General features: G+C 38.1%; 2 protein-coding genes across 3 annotated transcripts in view; one reads left to right on the forward strand and one right to left on the reverse strand.

Moving 5' to 3' along the window:
* The window catches only part of LOC135464511 (uncharacterized), a 151,264-nt gene extending 149,628 nt beyond the window's left edge, over positions 1 to 1,636 (reverse strand). Inside the window, exon 1 of the mRNA XM_064741936.1 lies at positions 1,504 to 1,636. The gene's annotated coding sequence lies outside the window, so the exon portion shown is untranslated. The remainder of the gene's footprint in view (positions 1 to 1,503) is intronic.
* A 98-nt stretch (positions 1,637 to 1,734) lies between these two features.
* The window catches only part of LOC135464600 (alpha-1,6-mannosylglycoprotein 6-beta-N-acetylglucosaminyltransferase A-like), a 52,284-nt gene continuing 28,488 nt past the window's right edge, over positions 1,735 to 25,530 (forward strand). The window contains exon 1 of one of the 2 annotated variants that reach the window (XM_064742042.1): positions 1,735 to 2,009. The gene's annotated coding sequence lies outside the window, so the exon portion shown is untranslated. Of the gene's footprint in view, positions 2,010 to 16,433; positions 16,461 to 25,530 lie in introns of those variants that run through there. The other variant, XM_064742043.1, reaches the window with a different exon arrangement.

The following is a 25,530-nucleotide window of genomic DNA, read 5'->3' on the forward strand; positions in this document are numbered from 1 at the left end:
AGTATAAGTTGGACAGCATTTTGCTTACATCTACCTACCTACACCCGTTTGTAATAAAGGGCTAGAAACATCAAACAAGCAATATTTTAATTTGGCCCAAGTGGTGAAAAAAGAATGTAAACTTTCACAGCCAATTTACTTATGAAATATTTAGCAAAAATCATAAGTAACTGACTTATATAATAATAGTGTTTAGCTCAGCACTGAGAGTTGCATATATTTTCAATACCACGTCTCTAATACTGAAATACATTTTATATTATAGCCACATGTAATACATGTAACTGCCCTATTATATCATTCAGACAAAGTTATAATATATGAATCCAACAAAACAACATGGCGTCATAATAAATCTGACTCTGTCAACACAAGTCAAAAGATTATCCGCAATAAAGATTCCTGATTTTCGCATTTTTTTTTCTTCAATTTTTCCCACTACTTCAGTGGCTTATAAAAAAATCACTTTTGATGAAATTGCTGTTTACATGCTTAACTATGTAACTACTGGATTAAATGAAGTAGTGCCTTAAATTACAGTTTCATTTGCAATTTCAGGAAACAAGAAAAAATGTTCGAATCACATAGCTTGTTTTCAAAACCTTACTTCTGTTCATCCATCCAACACTCCATGGTACATTTTAGAAGAGCAAAGAATCAAATGTAGTAAATCAGACAGTATGACAAATTGTTTCCTCTCTTTCAAGTTCACACCTTTCATTTCACTACACAAAATGTTACAGCGTACTTAGAACTTTACAACAGTAACATTTATAATACTAAAATAATAAGCAGAGCTGGCATTTCAAGAGTCTCGTGAGTTCATGCAGATATGGACGATAGAGAGTGATCGAGGGCTCTCGCAAACTATCGCAGCTAAAAGGCGAGATTTTATGGTACTTGCTGCACTGAATACACATCTCGCATAACCGGGTCCGTCAGCCAAATTACGCTGTTAGCAGCTGCTGTAAAATTACACATTTTAGCCATGTGAGTTCGCGAAACCACCCACTTATCTCAACCTGCGTCAATTCATGAAATTTCTGAAATGCCAGCTCAGCATATTAACTGTTACGCCTGAGAAACAATAACAAATTTGCAGAAGTGAAAGTAACATAGATAAAATTGTAGCATGGAGTTTCATGTCACCTTGCACTAAGCCCTTCGATTAAAAAATGACCCATGTGAATAGACAGGATCGACCAAACGACAGACAGACATTCAGACAGACAGAGTGAGGGAATTTTTAAGTTGAGGTTGCTATCACGTGGTAGAGTGACGGCACTTCACTGTTGAACCAGCTTTTCTCAATTAACATATGAGAAGGGGATCAGTGACTAATGAAAGCGTCAGCCTGATCGTTACTACCGAATGAATTAAACCTATTTGCAGCATTATAGTCACACTGCTGAAGAGCGAAAGCTGCACCGGCGCTTTAAGCAAGTTGCATTTTGTTTGACATACGCATTCATGATGCTAAATTAAAATGTCAAGCCATCTCACCATGTCTGATTTCACGCTGGTATCCCAGATTACTTCAAAGTACACCGGTAAATCTGCTTTCTTCACAATACAACGAGGTAAAGTGAGAAAACTTGCTTAGCAGACACGAAGAAATGTGTCGGCCATGTCAATGTCGTCACATCCGCTGTGCATTGTCCGGAATGCTTTCACTTACCTTCCATTTCAGCGCAATCAACATTTTGTTAGATGACTGTTTTCGATGGTCAAAATACACAAATACGGCCTGTGAGAACGATATAATCCATCCAGAATATGGTTTGTGATTAAAAAGGGCAGTAAATGAACGTGTGTAATTTTCTTCAGCGTATGCCTTTGACATTTGTGTGACAATTACTTACGGAGCTCTGCAAATTGTGAAAGTCTGTGCCTGCTCGTGGAGAGCCTTAGAAACTTGTCACCTCTTAGAGTTACAAGCTGTTTTCCCATAGGGATCATGCTGGATGTGGGATGAAACAGGCTGGAGAAATCGAGAAGGAGACATACAGGTAACTACTGAATTTCGTGCAAATGCAGTTGTATTCAAATGAGCGGGGATATTTCGAAATGTATGACCCGTTTCGGATTTAGTGCGGAAGGCGTGGGCATTGTGCATATATAACAATCGTTAAACTGTGTATTTAGCTTTTACTAAGCTTATTCGAAAGCGATTAATATTGCAGACAAAGTGACTGAGGTTATGAATTTATTGCTAATAAACGCTGTAGAATAGATGAGCTAGCTGCCCTATGTACAGGTACATACGGTAACCGATCAAATCAACCTTTCAAAGCTGAATCACCTAAGTAAAGTCTATGTAAATCCATATCATCTAATCATGTGTATCACCTAATATACTAACTCCACATATTAGTGGGATTTGCCACATACAAAACTGGCTCTGTACCTATATTGCGGCGTTTCTGCATTATGTTGATTTTCAGTCAAGACGTATGACTATGACACAAAAATCACCCGTTGAATACCTGTGTGGCTTGCACAGCCATAAGTTTGCACTCACACACGTTCCATACCTTGTCATCTGTTGAACGTTAATTGAATATTTCCAGGTATGTGTCTAAGGTATCGGTATTGGTAATGCTCAAATCGAGCAGCTGTACTTTCAGCTTCAGTATACATGCACACATGTACAAGAGCGGGTAACTCAACCAAGTTTTTAAATGGAGCGCACTCTGACATTAGGTTAGGCCCATTAATGGTCAAACAAAATTTTAGCATTAGAGCAATGTTGGTGTTGCGCAGTTGTAAGAAATCTCTGAGTATACACCACGAACCCTGGACAGACATGTTTCATAATGCATCACCTTCCTACTTTGACTAACACTGATATTTTACTTCCTCAAATGCCCTGTCTAGTGGCTTAATTCCTACTTTTTCAGGGTAGCCTTCCGCTCCTAAAAATAATGAAAGTCCTGAAGACATTAGAATCCAACCTGGACCCTGCATGAACTCTGGACAGATGAGTTACTACATTAGAAATCCAGCAATCTTCTAAGGGCCAAACTTATAAAACTGTTCCCGTCTAGTTCACAGCACCAAAGTGACATATTTCTTCACTGTATACACTATCTGAAGGTAACAATAAGTGAGTTTGAGTTCAAAATCTTTTGTGGCAGAAGGTAAAGGAATTTCTACCATGTGCACAGTGCCATGTGGTGTGACCTGCTGGAAATGTAACATGTTAGACAACCGTTTTTAATTTCATTTACTATAACATGGGTGTCTGGAAAAAGTTGCATCAGAGTTATTTGTAAAATACAAAGAATGGAGAAAATTGAACTAAGCGTTGGTGAACTTTAGTACTTTGATGGAAAAGGGTCCCATCTTTGCTTTCGGAAACACGTGCAGTGAGGCAGGTGATAGGTAAATTAATATCAGCAAGATACTGGCAAGATACAGAAGGTCTTTTTCTATACCTTAGGCGACAAAAGAGTGTGATTTCAAAGCTCCCCTATGATATCCCATTGTCGATGTCAAATACAGTTGTTTTGTAAGCATCCAGTTGAAGTTGCTCATGTGTGAACTTCTGTTGAGTAGATATGTCAAATTTATTCATGGTAAACTCCATAGAACGAGTGGAGTTCTTTCCAGCATATACATATAACATTGCATACATGTTTGGGGAGAAATATTAGAAATTTTCCTGATTACATGTATGATGTGAAAACATAAAATTTACAATAGTACCCCATTTCTTCTAAAATTCGGGACACTTGGTCTGCTCATTTTAGCCAATATATATATATATATATATAATTCTAGCTGGAATGTTGAGTTTCTTTTTCTCACATGGTTAGACCATCTAATGAACACCATACTCATATCTTTACTTTTCCAAAAGGCTGGCGAAGAGATGTGATGTTCTACTTTCAACACTACTAATATTTGTCTTACAGTTAGAAGAATTAGGTGTGTGCTGTGTGCTATAAGATACTGTACTCTAACTGAAAACTGGTGAGTGAGGAAGTCTACAAGATAAGGAAGCAGGAATGGTGTGCACATGTATGTGTCCCTGGCATGAGACTACAAATTGTAAATGGTATGATATCTCTTATTACCATGACATGTGACCTCAGTTGTCAAAGTACTACATGTACAGGTGTATCAATTTGACCTATAAATTTGCCCTTATGCAAAAGTTGGTTGGTTGCTCTGGTAAATTCAGTTTCCTCTGGCCATTACGGTTGCCCCTGGTCACTACAGTTTCCTCTGGTCACTACATTTTCTTCTTGTCACCACAGTTTCCTCTGGCCACTACAGTTTCCTCTGGTCACCACAGTTTCCTCTGGCCACTATAGTTTCCTTTGGCCACACACAGTTTCCTCTGGTTACTACAGTTTCCTCTGGTCACTACAGTTTCTTCTGGCCATTGCTGTTTCATCTGGCCATTGCTGTTTCATCTGGCCACTACAGTTTTCTCTGGCCACTACAGTTTCCTCTGGTCACCACAGTTTTCCTCTGGCCATTATAGTTTCCTTTGGCCACTACAGTTTCCTGGGGTCACCACAGTTTTCCTCTGGCCATTACAGTTTCCTCTCACCACTACAGTTTTCTTTGGCCACCACAGTTTCCTCTGGTTTCTACAGTTTCCTCTGGCCACTAGTTTCCTCTGGCCACACACAGTTTACTAGTTTACTCTGGCCACACACAGTTTACTTTGGCCACACACAGTTTCCTCTGGCCACTAGTTTCCTCTGGTCACTACAGTTTCTTCTGGCCATTGCAGTTTCATCTGGCCACTACAGTTTCCTCTGGCCACTACAGTTTCCTCTGGTCACCACAGTTTTCCTCTGGCCATTACAGTTTCCTCTGGCCATTACAGTTTCCTCTGGCCACTACAGTTTCTTTTGGCCACCACAGTTTCATCTCATTACTACAGTTTCCTCTGGCCACTAGTTTCCTCTGGCCATTACAGTTTCATCTGGTCACTACAATTTCTTCTGGTCACTACAGTTTCCTCCACCCATAAACCTGACTGCCATAATACTTGGATGAGTACAAAGTATTCAATGTAAACAATTAGGTAAATAGAAATTTTCTCCAAGGAGTCCATTTTGGCGGCAGATCAAATGAAATATTACTTTTGGTGCTGAATATAACTAAGTAAGGGTGGTATATTATTCTACCTTCCAAACACTACGCCACAAAACACATTTCCAAGATTAACAGAACACTCAGAATCAGGTACAAGGACATTTTTTGTGGACGAAGTTTTAGGTTGAATACAGCTGTGAACCTTACCATACAGTAGTTGCCCCATTCACAGTTGTTAGCCCATTCACAGTCTAGATCTTACAGTGATATAGCTAAGTGTGTTTATATCAGCGTAATGGAATCAGTCAGGCAGAACTTACTCTCTATAGTGTCAGTGTAGAGAAATTTTCTTAGGCCTTTCATTATCTTTTAGGGTACTGGTACTGCAGGTTTGTAGAGGGTCTCTGGAGATCATGCAGTCTTCGTAACTGACAGACTGAGAGAAACACAGTATAATAGAGTTCATTGAATACAGCTTATGTGCAGAATTACAGCTTTCACCTATGTCCCATATTCTTGTAGTAAGGCTCCAAATTTTTAACTTTCGGGCCCAAATTTCCAGTCGACAACGTGTTTGTACCGGACCCCTAAGGATGATAGATTGGGGTCCATTCAGTGCATGTAGACGACAAAGGCTACAGGAAAGAAAATACGAGTGAGTCTACAAGAAGGAAAGAGAGAAAATGCGTACAGGATGGTTGGGGGAGGGGGTGGTTGTGAGTCGAAATTGAGAGAGGAAGTATTGAAAAAAGAGAAGGAAAGCTAGAATGTACTAAAAACTGAAACTGTCGAGTAAGCTCCAAAGATTTTCTTAAGCACGTAAGTAAAAAATTACTGCAGTAAGTTGAACAACAACAACCTGTTACTGTCAGTGTCACTATCTCAGTCGCGATTTCTGGTGACAACGATCGTTTGCTTCTGAGTTAAGTTGATTGCTTTGCGTTAATTTTGTCTTATAATTACTTGTAATTCAAAAATATTCGTAAACGCATAAACCTTTCAAAACAACCCCGGGAAAATAATATTTTCACCAACTTATACGACTACCTTGACTTAAAGTCTATTCTACCCCCAAAAATGAAGAAAATATGGCAAAAACTGCATATTTCATGCTGCCATTCTGTTTTACTCCCTCCGTAGAGGTCATGCAATTTAGACCAATCAACGGCAAGCTTAGGCTGTAGCAATTGACCCAGATACATCAAAGCTGCGTATGTATGACGTTGTGTCTTATTGTTGCGTGACATAGAAATGTAAAATTTTACTGCACATGTATTATTATGACGTCATACCGCTGAGCTCACATTAGAACGTCTTGAAACGTCTTTTTCAACATCAAGGCGTCTGGTTGTAAAATAAAAAAAATGTAATAAACAAAACCGATATCTATAAACTGTTCGAATAACACTTTTATCACTGACGGAAATTCTGATAGTTCACCTTTATATAAATCATAAAAGTTATCTAAAAAGTAAACAAACTCATAATGTTTAAACAGCATGAAATGATATTATCTGGGCAGGTAATCATTCCGGCCAGTGTGTTGCATGAAGTCATTTGAAAAGTCATCTCTGTTTAATATATATGTATATTTGCACACAGCCCGCAACAATAAAGCAGGGTAGAAAAGCCATTAACCTACATGTGTGTATTATTTTATACCAATGCTTGAAAATTGTACATAAAGATAAAACAACGTAAATACATCCTGAATTTTTTTTTTTTTTTTTTTTGGTGTGTTTATTAATAATAATAATAATAATAATACACGTGTGTAATTTATTTTCTGAGGGAGATCAGTTAGTTACAAAACTAATCTTCTTTGAGTTCCACATGCATACACACATTCACACAAAGTCTATACAGTACTGTATAAATATAGATGACCCTGATATAAGATGATCAAAGACTATATACAGTGTAGTGCATCATAAACAATTTCATACTTAATCAACAGAGGCATATTTTGACTATTTTAATTTCCATTTTATTTATTTATTTATTTTATTTTTGTTTTTTTTTTTTTGTTTTTTTTTAAACCATTGACATTTGTCAACATGTATGAGTAGTCAGTTGTTTAATGTCACCCCAAAATATCTGAAAGAATTTTTAAGGGCATTGGTTCTAGGTTCAGGAGGGATGAGGTTCATGGAGGTTGTAGATAAAAAGTTAGAATTGACAATCAGTTACAGTGTAGGTAAATTGGATGAAAAAGTGGCATGGGGTTGGTCAGTTGAGGCATTCAAACATTAGTACAGCTTTGTGCAACATGATTCTTTCATATATTGTCACCCATTTTAAGATTTTGAACAGTTCTTGACTTGGTGTCAAACTGTTTAAAATAATCCATGTTGCACGTTTCTGGAGGCGTAACATACGTTCAGGTGACACTTTAGAGCCACTGGCCCACATTGTAACCAGTGATGGCAGACACACACTGTCACACCATCCAGTCTTGTGACAACGTCACAGTAACTTTTCGTTAAATTCTTGGGTTCAAGCAATTGTGATATCATGACTTCACTTTAAATAACAGCAAAAGGTTGTTTGACTTGCAAAAGTTGACACAGAGGGCGAACCCTCAAAGCAATGTATGACGAGATAATCTGAGTTGATCTCCTCATTAACTTGCCAAGTTTGTTTTTTTACATTCATTAGTGTAATCTAAAGACTATATTTAAGTTTGTTTACTTACGAATTCTGTATATCAATCCAGACGTTCAAATTTTGATATACATGTATTTACATGTCTTTGCATATAAACTCTTGTTAAGTGTTTCCAATTTTAGCTTAAAAATTAGTTTTTACATCCCATTTAAAATGCTGGCATACAATATAAAGCCCTAACTGACATTGTGGAATTGGCCTGCAGACCTTTACATGATTCATTTATTTATTTGATAAATGTTTTATGCCAATCCGGGGGAAAACCCATGACGATCCGAAAGTTGCTGGTAGACCTTCCCACATGCAGTTGGAGAGGAAGCCAGCATGAGCTGGAGTTGAAATCACAGCGCCCGCTTTGGTGAGAGGCTCCTGGGTTATTGTGCTGAGCTGGTGGTACAGTAACCACTCTGTCATGAAGGCCCCATGCTTTACACGAAGACTTCAGTGCAGTGGTACAGGGTGTGTTGATATATCAGCATTGTGATTTATGCCGGACACAAAACGTTTTGGTTGCATATTTCATGCGGGAAGTCATGTTGCCATAGGTGTTATCATTTGCATGTCAAACAGTATGCTGTGTTGCTGTTTCCTGTACTCCTCAACGTTTTTGTGTATGATAAAGCAAATTTTAGCGCAATTTATACACATTTAAAGCTGATTTTGAAGACATGACTACATTGGTTGGCGTGTCCAATTTCAGGGCTTTACAAAAAGTGTAATTTTACCAGTGTACATAGAGTAATTGTTTTTATTATATACTTGAATAAACATCTTGCGAACATGCAAAAAGGTTGAAGAATTACAGTACATCTGTTCCTTGTTACAATGTTGTTGGAGTACCGTGTTTAATACATGAACACAGAGGATATTGCACAGTGAAGGTTGAATATCATAAATATTTTTCAAGTTAGAGGTGAAAACAACTCAGTGGTACAGCTGCTACAGCAGTATGCTGATAGCCTTTGAATGCCTTTATACCCCAATTTTTGTGCCCAAAGGTAATGACACTGAATTTTTTGTGCTTTTTTCATGTCAAAACTTGTTCCCTGATGCTTTTTGGTGATGACTCACACGAAGGCTTAATCAAACCCGACAACAACTTTGGAACTTTCGTAACTCAGAACCATGGATATTTCCGACGTTTTTCTCAAACTGACATGACATTTTCATGAATTCACGCTGGTGCGTTTCTACAGTGGGACTGTAAATATATATATGGAGCTATAGGTATAACAGTAGATTATTCAGTGACATTTCAGTGGACCGATCTAGCTGATTTGCATCATACATTAGGACATACAGACCGCCAAATCATAAACTTTTAAATAAACACACGAAAGTTACATCGAAGCTTTGCCTTAATGTGGCTTTAGGGATTGCAAGAATTTGTTCGCTGAAAAGCAACCCAAACTGTCAAGCCTTCCCCGTGGAGCTATCATTTAATTCTGTTTACCCAAGTAGCAGCAATAGTTTTGTGATCATTGCTTTTTGTTTGGTCTTGTCATTCTTACATATTCATGTTTGACCATTGACGATGAACGTAACAGGTGATCTTGTAACTCTTAAATATTCATGTTTGACCACTGTTTGACCATGAACGTAACAAGTGGTGTTGTCATTCTTACATGTTCATATTTGACCAACTGTTTGACCATTGACGATGAACGTAACAAGTGATCTTGTCACTCTTAAATATTCATGTTTGACCACTGTTTGACCATTGACGATGAACGTAACAAGTGGTGTTGTCTTACATGTTCATATTTCACCCACTGTTTGACCATTGACGATGAACGTAACAAGTGGTATTGTCATTCTTACATGTTCATATTTGACCCACTGTTTGACTATTGACAATGCACGTAACACTTTGTAACTCTTACGTATTCATATTTAAATATTCATCACATGTTGTGACTAAAATGGCCTCAAAAGTGAAAGAACTGTAACAGAGGACAGATTTAAAAGGTGGTTATTCGCTAGCCACTTCACAAACTTATCAAAGAGTCTGACTGTTGATTGTGTCAAATGTAAGACCTAAGACAATGTGGACGGAAATACAGACAGAGACAGGGTTTTCATCTTTCAAAGTACCGGTAATCATACTGTTTTCTGGGATACTAGGAGTAATTACAAACATGGGCTTAGTCCTTTTTCTCATGGCTTTTTTACATCTTGACATTCATCTCAACACTGAGTCCATCCCTGCCTCTTACAACAGTTCAGTGGGAAAAAAGTGAATCTTTAAAAACCTGACGGTGTATGTGTCTTTCTTTGTCTTGTCAACCTGGTGAGGCTCACTGAGGTGTGATGGAGGATTGGACCACTGTCACTGGTTGACTACCTGTAATCCCCTACTCCACACAGAGAGTTTACAACTTAAGACAACAGTCCTCGTAAGGCACTATGGTATACAGTTTCTGGAAATGCATCAGTAATTGTTTTGAAGGTATGGTAAACATGATATAAACAGGATCATGTTTCGGGACCCTGGAGCTTTTTAAACGGCAGGGTGTGTTGCAATACCGGTAAATACGAGGTCATGATCACAGGAGCATAGAACATTTTCATGCTTGAGTGGAAAGTTATGTTCTTTACTAGACTATTATTACCTGAGGGAACTGTTTTCTTTTACAACTGGTTAGAAGGCCTTGATGAGGCATTTGCCCTGAATGGAGTCAGACAGTCAGTAGTTTTGTAAGATGTCTGTACTGGTATATACATACAATGTGGCAGGTTTAACCACTCCAAGACAACTGTTTTCTTTTGTAACTGGTTAGAAGGCCTTGATGAGGCATTTGCCCTGAGTGGAGTCAGACAGTCAGTAGTTTTGTAAGATGTCTGTACTGGTATATACATACAATGTGGCAGGTTTAACCACTCCAAGACAACTGTTTTCTTTTGTAACTGGTTAGAAGGCCTTGATGAGGCATTTGCCCTGAGTGGAGTCAGACAGTCAGTAGTTTTGTAAGATGTCTGTACTGGTATATACATACAATGTGGCAGGTTTAACCACTCCAAGGCAACTGTTTTCTTTTGTAAATGGTTAGAAGGCCTTGATGAGGCGTTTGCCCTGTGTGGAGTTAGACAGTCAGTAGTTTTGTAAGATGTCTGTACTGGTATATACATACACATGTGGCAGGTTTAACCACTCCAAGACAACTGTTTTCTTTTGTAACTGGTTAGATGACCTTGATTAGGCGTTTGCCCTGTGTGGAGTTAGACAGTCAGTAGTTTTGTAAGATGTCTGTACTGGTATATACATACACATGTGGCAGGTTTAACCATTCCAAGACAACTGTTTTCTTTTGTAACTGGTTAGAAGGCCTTGATTAGGCGTTTGCCCTGCGTGGAGTTAGACAGTCAGTAGTTTTGTAAGATGTCTGTACTGGTATATACGTACACATATGGCAGGTTTAACCACTCCAAGACAACTGTTTTCTTTTGTAACTGGTTAGAAGGCCTTGATGAGGCATTTGCCCTGAGTGGAGTCAGACAGTCAGTAGTTTTGTAAGATGTCTGTACTGGTATATACATACAATGTGGCAGGTTTAACCACTCCATGGCAACTGTTTTCTTTTGTAAATGGTTAGAAGGCCTTGATTAGGCGTTTGCCCTGTGTGGAGTTAGACAGTCAGTAGTTTTGGTAAGATGTCTCTACTGGTATATACATACACATGTGGCAGGTTTAACCACTCCAAGACAACTGTTTTCTTTTGTAACTGGTTAGATGACCTTGATTAGGCGTTTGCCCTGTGTGGAGTTAGACAGTCAGTAGTTTTGTAAGATGTCTGTACTGGTATATACATACACATGTGGCAGGTTTAACCATTCCAAGACAACTGTTTTCTTTTGTAACTGGTTAGAAGGCCTTGATTAGACGTTTGCCCTGCGTGGAGTTAGACAGTCAGTAGTTTTGTAAGATGTCTGTACTGGTATATACGTACACATATGGCAGGTTTAACCACTCCAAGACAACTGTTTTCTTTTGTAAATGGTTAGAAGACCTTGATTAGGCATTGCCCTGCGTGGAGTCAAAGAGTCAGTAGTTTTGTAAGATGTCTGTACTGGTATATACATACAATGTGGCAGGTTTAACCACTCCAAGACAACTGTTTTCTTTTGTAACTGGTTAGAAGGCCTTGATGAGGCATTTGCCCTGAGTGGAGTCAGACAGTCAGTAGTTTTGTAAGATGTCTGTACTGGTATATACATACAATGTGGCAGGTTTAACCACTCCAAGACAACTGTTTTCTTTTGTAACTGGTTAGAAGGCCTTGATGAGGCATTTGCCCTGAGTGGAGTCAGACAGTCAGTAGTTTTGTAAGATGTCTGTACTGGTATATACATACACATGTGGCAGGTTTAACCACTCCAAGACAACTGTTTTCTTTTGTAAATGGTTAGAAGACCTTGATTAGGCATTGCCCTGCGTGGAGTCAAAGTGTCAGTAGTTTCGTAAGATGTCTCTACTGGTATATACATACAATGTGGCAGGTTTAACCACTCCAAGGCAACTGTTTTCTTTTGTAAATGGTTAGAAGACCTTGATTAGGCATTGCCCTGCGTGGAGTCAAAGTGTCAGTAGTTTTGTAAGATGTCTGTACTGGTATATACATACACATGTGGCAGGTTTAACCACTCGAAGAGTAACATACAACACAATATTGAACTTGTAAAACTCCTTCCCACCTGTATCAAGATGGTGCAAGTTTAAGCTGTGAACCCATTTGTTGTTTCTTTTATTGCATCACAATTATCGATGTATGTGTAACGCACTGCAACGTCACAGAAGAAAACGATGCATTCTACTGTCATTTGGACCTTCTTTGTAGCTCATCCTCGAGTCTCCCATTGCTTTTGTTCAAAGCAGACCTCAAGATGAAACTAAAAAAAAAAACAAAATTTAAACCGAACCAAACCTGAACTGGTTTAAATCGAAACCTGTTGTAAAAATGTGTGCGTTCACACGACCATGTGGCCAAGCTGGTTTTAAGCCAGTTTAGGGATTTGCATGTTAACACGATCACATTTAATCTGGTTTAGTTATTATGCATCCTGACCTCCGCATATCGTGGACATTTTATCTGTTAGCGTTGACACAACACAGATAAACCTGCTCAAACCAGCTCAAGCCCTGAAACTTGTTTAAAGCCATGTAGCTATCTGTTCAGATGCATATCTGGCATTTTATAGCTTTTGAGTGCTTTTTGTTCATGATGTATTTTACAACCAGATAATGGCCATGACTTTAGGATAAAACCTTACCTTTGGGTATCCAGATCAATTCAACGGCAATTTAAGAACATTTTTGTCTAACACTGTTGTCGTGTGTTGAGCTGTGTTTTTTTACCAAACTTCATCGAAAATTTTCATTTTCCTCTCTAATGTACAAGACACATTAGATTTTCTTTTGTCCCTGTCTTTGTAATCTTTAGAGAGAGTGTAGTACATGCAAGGTTATTTTCCATACTCCTTTATCAACGAAACTGTCTCATTGTGATACGAGTTTCTCTCTTTCGCCTTTGGTGCCGCCATTTTGCCCAGGGCACATGCCTTAAGACGGTCATGTTATTTCTACTTTTACTCAACTTGACACAATCTGTTGACAAACAATGTTGGATGGTGTTGAGTGTTGTTGAATGAAGTGTGAAGAACCTGTCCAGACTACTCAACACACGACTCAACTTCAAGTTGACTCGTGCCGATTCAACAAAAGTTGAGTGATGTTGGATAGTCTGGACGGGACTTTAGTTAGATTTTAAATGTTAGTTTCGGGACCATAGATAGTAGTTTTAAGAAATAAAGTTTCGATGTCAAGAGGCAGTAGCCAATAAGGTGGATGAGGTTGTTATTTTGGGTCAAAGGCATAGCAGTTCATGCAAATGGTTGCACAGGGGTTTTTTTGTTTATACCTTAACCATCCTTATAGTTTAATTTACGGAATTAAAGGATGTTTTCTAATGTTTTACTTTTCATTTCAAGGATATGCGAGAATGTATACTGTGTAGACTACGAGATGACTTTGTCATGCCGGTTGCAAAACATGTGTAGTTGTAACATATGGATGCTATCTCAGTATTTCAAACAAACTGCTTATCTAAGATATTTTAAACATCTGTTGGAAAGTGATTTTGATCAAACTGGCTTGTGTTGGTGAGCGCTCGCACTCAACTGTGCATATGCACTCGCTCACCCAGCATGTCGGCGTATTTGTGATGAAGCTCATGCTGAGGAAGGCACTACTGTTTAACCAGTCTTAATTCATCCTAGACTATCCACAGAATTTATACTGATGCTCCCTGTCTATGAATGTGAACATAATACAGACAAAAGCAGATATGCATATATTTATAGTGTTCTGTTTGTCATTGTACATGAATTGTTCTCAGTCTCTTTCAGTTGTGTTCTTAGAAGTAGTCCTATGTAGGCGTGGCTTCAATTTTTTCGGTTTATTGGAGTATAAACGCAAAATTTTGACCCCTCAGATTGTGCCTTACACGTCTGAATTCCTGAAAATTAAATTAAGGTTTGTTCTGTGGGCGTCATTATGTGTATGGACTGATATAATTATACTTTTTGTATAATGTTGTGAAATTGGCATACTGCCAATGTTGTGTTGCATCCAAAGGCACGCATACATTGAACAGAAAATTGCTCATTAATATGAGAAAAGGTGAAGGAATTAGGGTATGTTTGTGTGTGTGAGCGTAAGTCACAACTGTGAATTATCTTGGATTTACCGGCCTTAAACGGCAACAGAATGTGGCAAAAATTGACAGAGTAACAGAGAATGTCTTGGTGAACATAATTTATTGGAGTTTTGCCCGGTAAATGCATGCATTGGTTCATTTTGCATGGATTTTTGTGGTGTGGAATTTCTACACACTAAGCTGTTTTTAAATACCAATATTTTAACCTAGAAGACTCCTTGGCTGTGATCTACGCCTAACCCCATATTAAAAGATTCACAGCCTAGATCCTTGGCTATCACATACATGTACCAGTCGGTACCGTGCTTGTCTGTGATAGCGTATGTAGCGAAAAGATTTACACCATGTAAGGTAGCCTACGTTCATGTATTTAACAGCTCCTAATAATATTTACGCCTACCTTATGGTAATGGAGCGCTTGGCTAGTCACCAAAATGGTGAAAGAATGTGAAAGTTCTCAGACGACAGGTAGGCCTGTGCCATTTGACCTTGACCCTAGTGCTACAGATTATGTAAGACGGGTCGGAAGTTGGGGGTCACATGACCACCCTTTCATGCCTAAAAAAAAAAAATGGCCACCCAGTGTTAGGAAAAGGTCAATTTTTACCACTTCACTAGTGACCATTAAGGCCTAGTTGTAGAAAATAATGGCACAAAAGCTCTGCGGAAATGCTCGGACTACCTGGAAAGCTGAAAACTGTACAAATCCAACAGATACAAAATTGCTGACAGCGATTTAGAAATTAGCATTTATCTATGTAATAACGTTGGGAGGACCGCGTTCTTCACTCACGCTGTTTGTTACTGAATAGGTCACATGGTCTCTAGCTTCCGATCAGTCTTAGAGAGTAAGGGGCGTGCATGCATAAATGCGCCTAAAAATTAGATGATACACTTCCAAAAACAAAACCAAGCGCATTGAGTACGCAGGGCAATTTGTGTGTATGACTAAATTCCTGAAAAATGAAGCATACGTGGGAGATTTGAAACAAACAGTACTGTCAAAATCGAAAGTAGATTTCCAAAGTAGTTTATGTGCGCAACACTCTCCAAGACGTGTTAGTTTTAGAAATCAAAGGTTACAGCATAGGCTCATATACCACTATCCACAGTCGTGGAGATTGACTACTGTGATATTTGTATTTGTGACGTTCTCTAGTGTTTGCCCTGAAGAAAATGTAACAAGGGCTAAAGAAAAGTCGTCATTTGGGTTACTACTATACAGCAAGTTCTGCTACTATCTGGATTAAATCAACCTAATATGGTATTAATTCTACACGGACCGTCAGTTTTATTGTGCTATGTGGACATGTGTCGGTGATTTCTGACTAGAGAAGCTAATGCAATGAAATACTGTTATATTACAGGTTGTTTAGGACTATCTTGTTCATTGTACGCTTGATCATAATTTGTCTGTTCTTTTGTGTGTCTTTATACTTCCTACCACTGCCAATGAATAAGGCACAAGTAATAAATTTTTGTCTTCAAATGTAGGCCTATATTTGGAATTAGCATAATAAGCGTATCATGTTTTGACTCCTAAACGGCAGTTGTTCGTGTGTACAGAAATGTTTCCAAAGGTAAAAAAAAAAAATTACCAGTCACATTAGGCAAGCAACAGTAGAATGAAATAATACTGCAACCACTGCTGTCAAAACAAAATGAAAAGGTAAAGTAGTCAGTGAGTGAGTTATTGAAATAAACCCAGTAGGCCTACGGGTATAATAAATAAATGTAGGCCTATAGGCATCATTCAGATTCATTCCAGGTGAGGAAGAGTTGAAATAATTAATTTATTCTAGAATGTTATGACAGGTCGTAACTCTGGGCAGTTCACGTGCACATACATAAACTTGTAGTCCTACATGTATATGTAACTTCAAGAATCTCTGTACAGGTAGGTCTTAGTAGGCCAATACCTGTACACACATGTACATGTATGTCTTTCGATTTCCTCAACCCACTTCACTGGATCAACTTTCCACGCTTTCCAGATGTATTGCTTGGGACCCAGAATAGTGAATTGTTGAGTATTGTCAAAAATGTGTACTGCAGTAGGATAATTATGTTTTCTATATGTGATGAACATTTGGATGTAATCCTGAAAAAGAGGTTGACAGATTGTACATGTATTTTATGTCCTTACTATATTTGTACTGATACAGAGATACAGCTGTACATTGTAAGGACCAAAACATGTATTACGATATGTTGCCGTGATAAGTTGCCATACGACAGTGGTACAAATAATGAAGATTTTCATGCTTACACCAACCGAACAAATAGAAATGGTAACAACTTAGTTGCAAAAAAAATTCGGGAAAGGGTCTACAGTCTTACAGTGTATCATAATATGATGTTATTGTGGCATGCAAGTCATGTCATAATGAGGTGGGTTAGGTCCTCCGTTACAGACAGAATTACTGATAAGCCCTTTGTGGTTGGAGAAGACCAATGAATTGTACTAGAAGACAATTGGCCATTAGTTACAAGAAAAATTAAAAATAGAAGAGCAGTAGACCCATTTCACAACCCTTGGGCTCTGGTTTGATTTCTGGGGCAAAACTACTTTGATTGGAGTTACCATTTTCAGCGCTCCACAAAAAGTCTTAATTTTATCAGTCGACACAGAATAATGCCTTCAGAATCTACAAGTTTCAATAAACATCTTGCAAACATGCGAAAAGGTTGAAGTATTTGTTGAGGATATTCTAGGGCACGTGTATGTAATACTACATAGGCTTACTTACATTAATAAAACATCAGCTGTTACACAAATATGTAGGCAGTGCTGGATTTGCCTTTATGATACGTTTCTATAAGCTGCAGAGGGAATGTGACAAACCAGGCATAATGTGAGGTTTCTACTGGTGTGTTATTTCATGCAGTGTTAAGGTATGTGTTTTTACTGGCAGCCTACATGTAGCTCACCATTATATACAGGTAGCATTGATATGACATTGTTGGCAGCCAGAGGCAAAGTGTGTCACGGTCACCATAGGAGTTATGGGGAAGTGTTTTTGTCTGGGTTATGTTTTTTGTTTGGCGTATGTAGTATGGGCTCTAGTTAACCACCACTCCCAAACTAAACAAGCTGTACTAAAACTAACATGTGAATTATACAAAAATATGATGGTTTGCCAAAAAAAAAAAGTTAAGTTTTCAAACAAATTTCTTACATTTACAGACTTAAAAGCTCTTATGAAGCATCATTTTGAGTTGTGGTTTTTATATTTCTTTATACACAGTCACAATGTCACCATTAAAGGTTGGGATCAGCAGGTATAATGTTTTTTTCAGATATGGCCCTGTTACTTTTAATTTCATTTTTTTGGTATAAAAAAAAAAGGTACAGAGGTAAATTCAGGTATGAAAATGAATATAATAGTCACAGATGTCTGTGTAGGATGAAATACTTGAATGTACAAAGGTCATTTTTATGGAACGTGATAACATTTTTAAGGCGTATACCATAAGAAGTCACACTCAGGACCTAATAAACTGGCCCGATTGTGCAGCTGGTAGAGTGTCCGCTTCGGGGCTGTAGATCCAGGATCAACCCTGGGTAGGACCACACTTAAGACCTTAAAAAAAAAAGAGTTGCAACTTCCTTGTTTGGCGTTTCAAAAAAGAGCGATAAAAGAGCGATAGAAATCTTGCAAACAAAAGGGAGGCACATTACATGCATTCTAAGGACTGCATGGTCGTGATATGACTGAAAATTGTTAAGTACAGTGTTAAACCCGAAGCACTCACTCACTGTACACAATACGTGTATTAAAAGTCAGTATCTACTAGGTTCTTTGTGATTATGTAGGGTATTTCTTGCTGCTGACATTTTACTGTCACTGTGTTAATAATACATGAAATGATGTACATGTGTATGTCATGTACACCTCTGCCTCGTTGCTCTGACTCTGCCACTGTTGTTGTTGTTGGGGGGGTGGAGGGGCGATATAATATTGCTCACTGTGCTATAAGTGAGACACGATGTGTGAAGTTCTTTAGCCACTGATTGGCTATGATGTATATTATACACGATATTGGAAAGATCGAGACTCTGCGTGATGCTGGATGCTAAACTTAAGCCGAATCACTGTAATATTGTGGCTTTTACTGAAAATTACAGGATCAATAACAAAGGCTCTGAGTGTAAAGAAAATACAAACTCAGAAGGTTTTCTTCCCTGAAACAACTTGGTGAAAAATTTATTCTATTAAATCACGTTGTAATAAGGCATACTAACATTCTTCACTCTATACCCTAATTATAAATCTCATCCAAGACTAACTTCCCTATTTTTTCCAGATTCTGAGAGTTTAGTTGATTTTAGAAAGTTGTTTTGAGGTCTGCTTGGAACATGATATTCTACTGGAAAATCGTAAGTTTCAGCACCAAAAATAAAATTTTGTGACATTTATTTGTCACTAAAAGTGCACTTTTGTGGGTGAAATTTTAGAATATTTAGAGTATGTACTAATAATTATGATATTTACCTAAAAAATCTTATCTAAACGAACAAAAACTAAACCCATGCACTGCACCCCCTACTCTTCCGTTCCCCTTCCCTGCCACTTATAGTCTCTCATAAAATCTTCTTCTGCTTCTTAACCATTTGCCTTATTTAAGTCAGAAATAAAATGCTGCAATTCTTCAACCTTTTGGCATGTTTGCAAGCATATTCTGAAGGCATTATTCTGTACACACTGATAAAATTATACTTTTTGTATTTGAAATTGGCCAGCCTAACGAATGTGCAAAAATTGCACTTAAAGTTGTTCTTTCATATACGAAAAGGTTAAGGAATTAGGATACTTGACAAACAGCAAACATGGCCTGATCAGCTGCAGGTCTATTGTATTAGGTTGTTTTGGGTATCATGGTTTTATTTCATTGTTTGAATGATATAGTTGATTTGACCTTTGACATTTACTGGTAGCCTTCTAGTGTATTGATGCAAAAATATTAAGTTAGCAAAGTTGCTACATGAATGTATGAAAAGATTTATCCTAGCTGAAAGATAACATTCTGGATTTTTTCTAGAACAGTTTTTTAACACTAGTCTTATTTTATTGAATGAGAAAAAATAGTGCACTATTAAATGGGGAAAAGCAAAAAAAAGCAAAGACTGACAATAGATCTTACTTATGACTTGCCTCCCCCCATCCCCCCCCCCCTCCCTGAGGCTTTCTACATGTATGTTCATGTGTAGGCATACAGTGGGCGTAACAATGAACAGATCTTAGTTGGTTGTTTTTTGAGTGCACAACAAAAGTGGTGTATGGATAGCTGTGTTGCTTAGCTGTAATTAAGCACCCATGACTGTTACGGCTGTCTGACAGACTTCTGCGTCAAACGTGGTTTTTCAGTTACACACACAGCTTTTCACAGGTACATGTAGAGGTAAACTGCTATTTTATGCTACCTATAGCTGTCTCACACAGGTATCATTTGCGTACTGGACTTGTGGGGTTTTATTTGTAAGGCCATATTTAGTTGATTTTTTGTTCCTTTTCGTTAGGCCTGGTATATGGGTGAGTGTATTTCGTCTTGAAAATATTGTGTGCTCAGAGTTGTGAATATATACAGAATGAGAGTTCTGTTGATCTTTAGTGCTGAGAATAGGTATGAATGATTACATGATCTAGTCCTTTTTAAGGTCATCACTTAAACATTGTAACATTCTCTAGTAAACTACTGTAACATTTTGACTACATTGTTTAAACAGTTATCCCCTAGCCCCAATACAGTGATCATCGAACATTGTAACATTTTGACAACATTGTTTAAACAATTATCCCCCAGCCAGAAATACAGTGATACATTGAACACTGTAACATTTTGACAGCATTGTTTCAGAAATTATCCCTTGTCCCCATAAGGTCATCATCAAATATTGTAATATTTTGACTATATTGATTGAGTAATTATCTCCAAGGCCCCATACAGACATCTTCAAAGCATTGTAACATTTTGACTACATTGTGTGAACAGTTATCCCCTTGGCCAGATACAGACATCTTCAAAGCATTGTAACATTTTGACTACATTGTGTGAACAGTTATCCCCTTGGCCAGATACAGACATCTTCAAAGCATTGTAACATTTTGACTACATTGTGTGAACAGTTATCCCCTTGGCCAGATACAGACATCTTCAAAGCATTGTAACATTTTGACTACATTGTGTGAACAGGTATTCCCCTTGCCCACAAACAGACATTGAACAATTAACCCTTTGCCACCCTACAGATGTAATCAAACACTGTAACATTTTGACCACATTGTTTGAACAATTAACCCCTCACCACCCTACAGATGTAATTGAACACTGTAACATGTTGACAACATGATGTAATCAAACACTGTACCATTTTGACTACATTGATTCAACAGTTAACCACCAGCTCCCATACTGACATCATCAAAACACTGTAATATTTTGATTACAGTTTGTGAACAGATATCCCCTTGACTCCTTACAGATATCACCAAAACACTGTAACCTTTTAACATCTTTATGGTTGGTGGGAATGTGCCTGGTGGGAATGTGCACAAGCTATTTACATCTAGGTTCTGCCACATTATTTTTTTTCTCTTTGAATAGGTACTTTTAGACAGTCAGCGCTTATTATATTTGTAGTACAAACAGTGGGGTCAGAAGCAAAAGTAAAGTTGAACCAATTTATTGGCGACCAACAGAATGAAGGCCCATGCAGACATATGCACTGTAGACCATTAAGCATTTTAAACTACAATGAATCAGTAAGAAGAATAAAAACCTCATTAATCAATTTCAGAGCATTTCTATCACTTCAGCATTCCAGAGCTTCTGGGGTCTATGCAACCCAGCTATTTGTGCTGGGATAGTCGACCTATTGTCGTACTACTTTCAGATTGGTTCTGACATGCACCATATTGGTCTCTCACAGCTCTTAGATTCCTGATCCAATTGTTATCTGCTTTATACATGTAAAGTGTGCATGCTCAATTTCTTAAATTTGCTGACATGCATTGTCATGCTTTCATACATTACACATTTGTATGCTGGGTGGGTGGACTGCCCCCCAAGTTTCTTCCCACCATAATGCTGGCTGCCGTTGTAGAAGTGAAATATTCTTGAGTACGGCATAAATCATAAATCAGATAAATAAATAAATAGACTAGAACTGCCTGCAGTTTTTACGGCTTCCAAGCAATCTGATTTGTGTCTGATTTTCAGCTTCTGGTACAGTACAAAGCAGTTTTCTATATGACAATTTTTGTAACAGCCTTCAGCAGGAGAACAATGCTGGTATATTAAGGTACACAGTCTGTCATGGAAAATCACACACATTTGGCTTCGCTGTTCAAGGGATTTACTGGCAGCTGAAGTTCATTAACTTCAGATCCCTAAATTTAGGTGTTTGACTACATCTGCAAAAGTTACAAACATAGACAAAACCCAAAGGAAGATTCCGAATCACTGGCCCGAAATACGTCCAAATTCAAAATTATATATATACATATATTCAAATGTATTTTTTAAACTTTTTACAACTAGTACTGCTCTACATGCATATCAGATTTCAGAAGGATATGTCCATTGGTGATTTGAGAAGATATGTGTAAAGGAGACAAGAAATAATGTGTAAAACCTGATATTTCTATTCCTACGGAAAAGCTTCACAAAGTAGACTATTGTAACTAAAGTAACTCCAGCAAAAAATACAAAACGATGCGTGATTTAATATTCAGGTAAACCATTTTGAGGAATAAATGAAATTGTACAAGATGGCATATACATTATACATATATATATATATATAGATTTTTTTTTTTTTTTTGGAGTAAAATGAAATATTGTGTAGTGGACAGAGCTGTAACAACAGGTTAAATGAAAAGGTATATTGTACTAAGACTGTGTGTACATACAGTGAGGCCACAACATACATGTAAACATGAGCAAAAGAAATGAGTGATAAACTTGTGCAGATTCACCATCTTGTTTTGTTATTTTATAAGTAAAATTTATGATGACCCAAAATTCAGTAATATTAAACAGCTGTGCAACTTTTTTTATGCACTTCTGTAATACAATCATCATTTCACAGTTCATCCATCAACCCCAGATGTCAACCTGTAACCCCCATGTTAGTCAATCAGCATGGATTCTGTATCCGTGGCTCAGTTGGTTAGTGCGTTTGTGCAGTATATGATCCAGGAGCCTCTCACCAATGCAATCGCTGTGAGTTCAAGTCCAGCTCATGCTGACTTCCTCTCCGGCTGTACGTGGGAAGGTCTGCCAGCATCCGGGAGATGGTTGTGGGTTTCCCTTGAGCTCTGCCCGATTTCCTCCCGCCATAATGTTGGCCGCTGGCGTATAAGTGAAATATTGTGGAGTACAGCGTGAAACACCCAGGAAATAAATAAATAAATTAAAAGGATACAGAATCTATTCTGATTGGCTAATTTGAAAGATTTGAGAGTGTACAAGTAGGCAAGTACACACTTTATTACCTAACCTGAATTGTAGGTATGGCTCATTTATTTACGGGTGACCAAAGCTGCAATATTTAACCTAAGAAAGTCTATCTCCGTTGTCAGCCAATCACCATTGATTCTCTATGCCTGTCAGGTATCCTGAAAAGCAGGGAGTGTGCAGTATACATGTATAAACACAGTTGTACGTGCCAGTTTAATATGTTTGAAAGAGACCATTGGCACAATTGAGTAGAAACCGGATTGAGTCAATGTTTTTTGTTAGAAAGCATTTTACTTTTGAATGAAATGGGAAGGAGAAAAGTGAAAAGGAAATTCATGGAGACAGCTAGACCATTAAAAGTCACTGGAGTGTATGATACAGGTACATAGTGGGTTTGAAGTTTGAAGGTTTTTGACAAACGTTGATGTATTCTGAAATTGGAGATATCCGGGTATGTGTGCAGCGGTCTGTTTGTAGAGGAAATGACTGATCTTTCGTGTTTGCGTAATTATTCAACCTTTCGCGTGTTTGCGAGGTGTTTATTCAAGCGGATTCTGAGGTCATTATTCTGTGTAGACTGATAAACTTGTACTTTTTGTGAAGCCGTGAAATTGGTTGATCCAAAGAATGTAGTTTTGTCTTCAAAATCAAATTAAAAGTGTGCATAAATTGGACCGAAAGTTCGCTCTTTCATATCCAAAAAGTTGAGGAATGGGTGTAATGAAAGACTTAAATTGACAGGCCTTTGAATTAGACACATGCTACAAGGATCACACTTTGACGATTTCATAACTCAGATTTAAGCCTAACCTGTTCGTGCTAATATTTCATATGCCTGCTGTAATCAAGAGTGTGGAGCGAGTGAATGTGTGGGTTTGATGTCGTAGTTAACAATTTTTCACTCATATGACGACAAAGGAATCTTTAGAGTGCATGTAATGTACATCCTTTGTTGCAGGATGGATTTCCACCACTCTTTTATCTAGTGCTGCTTCACTGAGACAGCTTACCGAAGGCAAGTAAGCTGCCCCACCCAAGCCATTATACTGATACAGGTCAACCTGTCGTTGAACTATCCACTTAATGCTGAACACCATGCAAGGAAGCTACAGTTTGCTCTTTTAAGGTCTTAGGTGTGATTCGACCCAGCATTGACCTTGGATCAACAGCCCCCGAAGCATCATGTGACTTGTGAAAAGTGAAGGGCAATCTTTATAGACATCAATTTACCCATCATCTGTCTCACCTTATTCCAAAGGCATAAATGACACCTCTTTCCTTTAGAACGTTCTGAAGTTCACAAACATTCAGCTCCTCAACTTTCTCCATTGTTTGTCTACTCTAATTTATTTTTGTGAAACATTTTTCAGACGGTTACAGTAAATGTGATCAGCGATAGTTGCCCAAAATTTTTGACAGGTCAAATGATAGAGTAGGACTTTTTTGTCTTCATAGCGATTGGGGTGCCTAAGTAGCTGAAGGGGTTAGCATAACAGCATGGTGCAATGACCAAGGGGCATGTCTGAGTGTCACCAATGCGGTTGCTGTGAGTTCAATTCCAGCACTTCCTCGTCGTGAGTTTCCCCCGGTTCTGCCCGGTTCCTTCCACCATAATGCTGGCCGCCATCATATAAGTGAAATATTCTTGTGTACGGCGTAAAACGGCAATCACAAAGTTATTACATAGGACTGGAGAGGAAACCAGCATGAGCTTGACTTGAACTCACAGTGACTGCATTGGTGACTCCTGATTCATTGTGCTCCTCTAACAGGCTAACCACAAGGCCGCACAGGGACAGTGACAGACGAGAGGTGGAGGGTGATGAAGATCTTCTTGGTTGCGAGATAAAAACATCTTGTGATGCTAAGGGTGAACCTGTTAGTAGTGTGTGTTTCGAATAAACACTGTTTTTAGTACCATATGAGTGTGTGTACACGCGTATGGAGATGTGCATGTAAATGTCTGGTAATTAGTGAATACATTTTCCCTATTCCTGCAAAGGTTAATACATGCTGCTTTGTCTATAATATCATGGATGTAAACACAGAGGCCTGTCATCAGCAGCGCTGGACTAGATTGTGTCTTGTTGGGATAGTTGTACTCTATATACATGTATACATGTATTATTCTCCTAATATAAATGATTACAACATCATGTATGCGGAACAGACTAAGGTAAAGTATAGGTAGTTTAAACAATGTACAGGTGTGTTTTTGTACCTGCAGACTTGCAAACAATAAATAGTTACATTTCTCTCAGCATGCGTTTGGAGTGATGAGAGGTCACATGTAGACATACAACTGTACAAGCAGTAATTGCCTTGTACATTAGATCAGCTGGTTTGCAAGAGGGTTAGCACACCAGCAAGGCGCAATGACCCAGGAGCCTGTGAGTTCAGTCCAGCTCATGCTTTGAATTCAAATGGCTTGAATTTTCTTGAGCAGGTTTAATCAAATGTTGTGGCAACCTTTCTTATGGTGACCTAAATATGACATGAACAAAATTGATAACACTTTGGTGCCTGTTTATGAGATCATCTTCTAATATTTTGATATTTTGACTCGATGTTATTGAGGTATTGGGACAGATACATTTGTTTTTATTATATAACCTTCTTAATAGTTTAGTTT

Source organism: Liolophura sinensis, chromosome 4 (assembly GCF_032854445.1).
Source record: "Liolophura sinensis isolate JHLJ2023 chromosome 4, CUHK_Ljap_v2, whole genome shotgun sequence".
Taxonomy (NCBI): domain Eukaryota; kingdom Metazoa; phylum Mollusca; class Polyplacophora; order Chitonida; family Chitonidae; genus Liolophura; species Liolophura sinensis.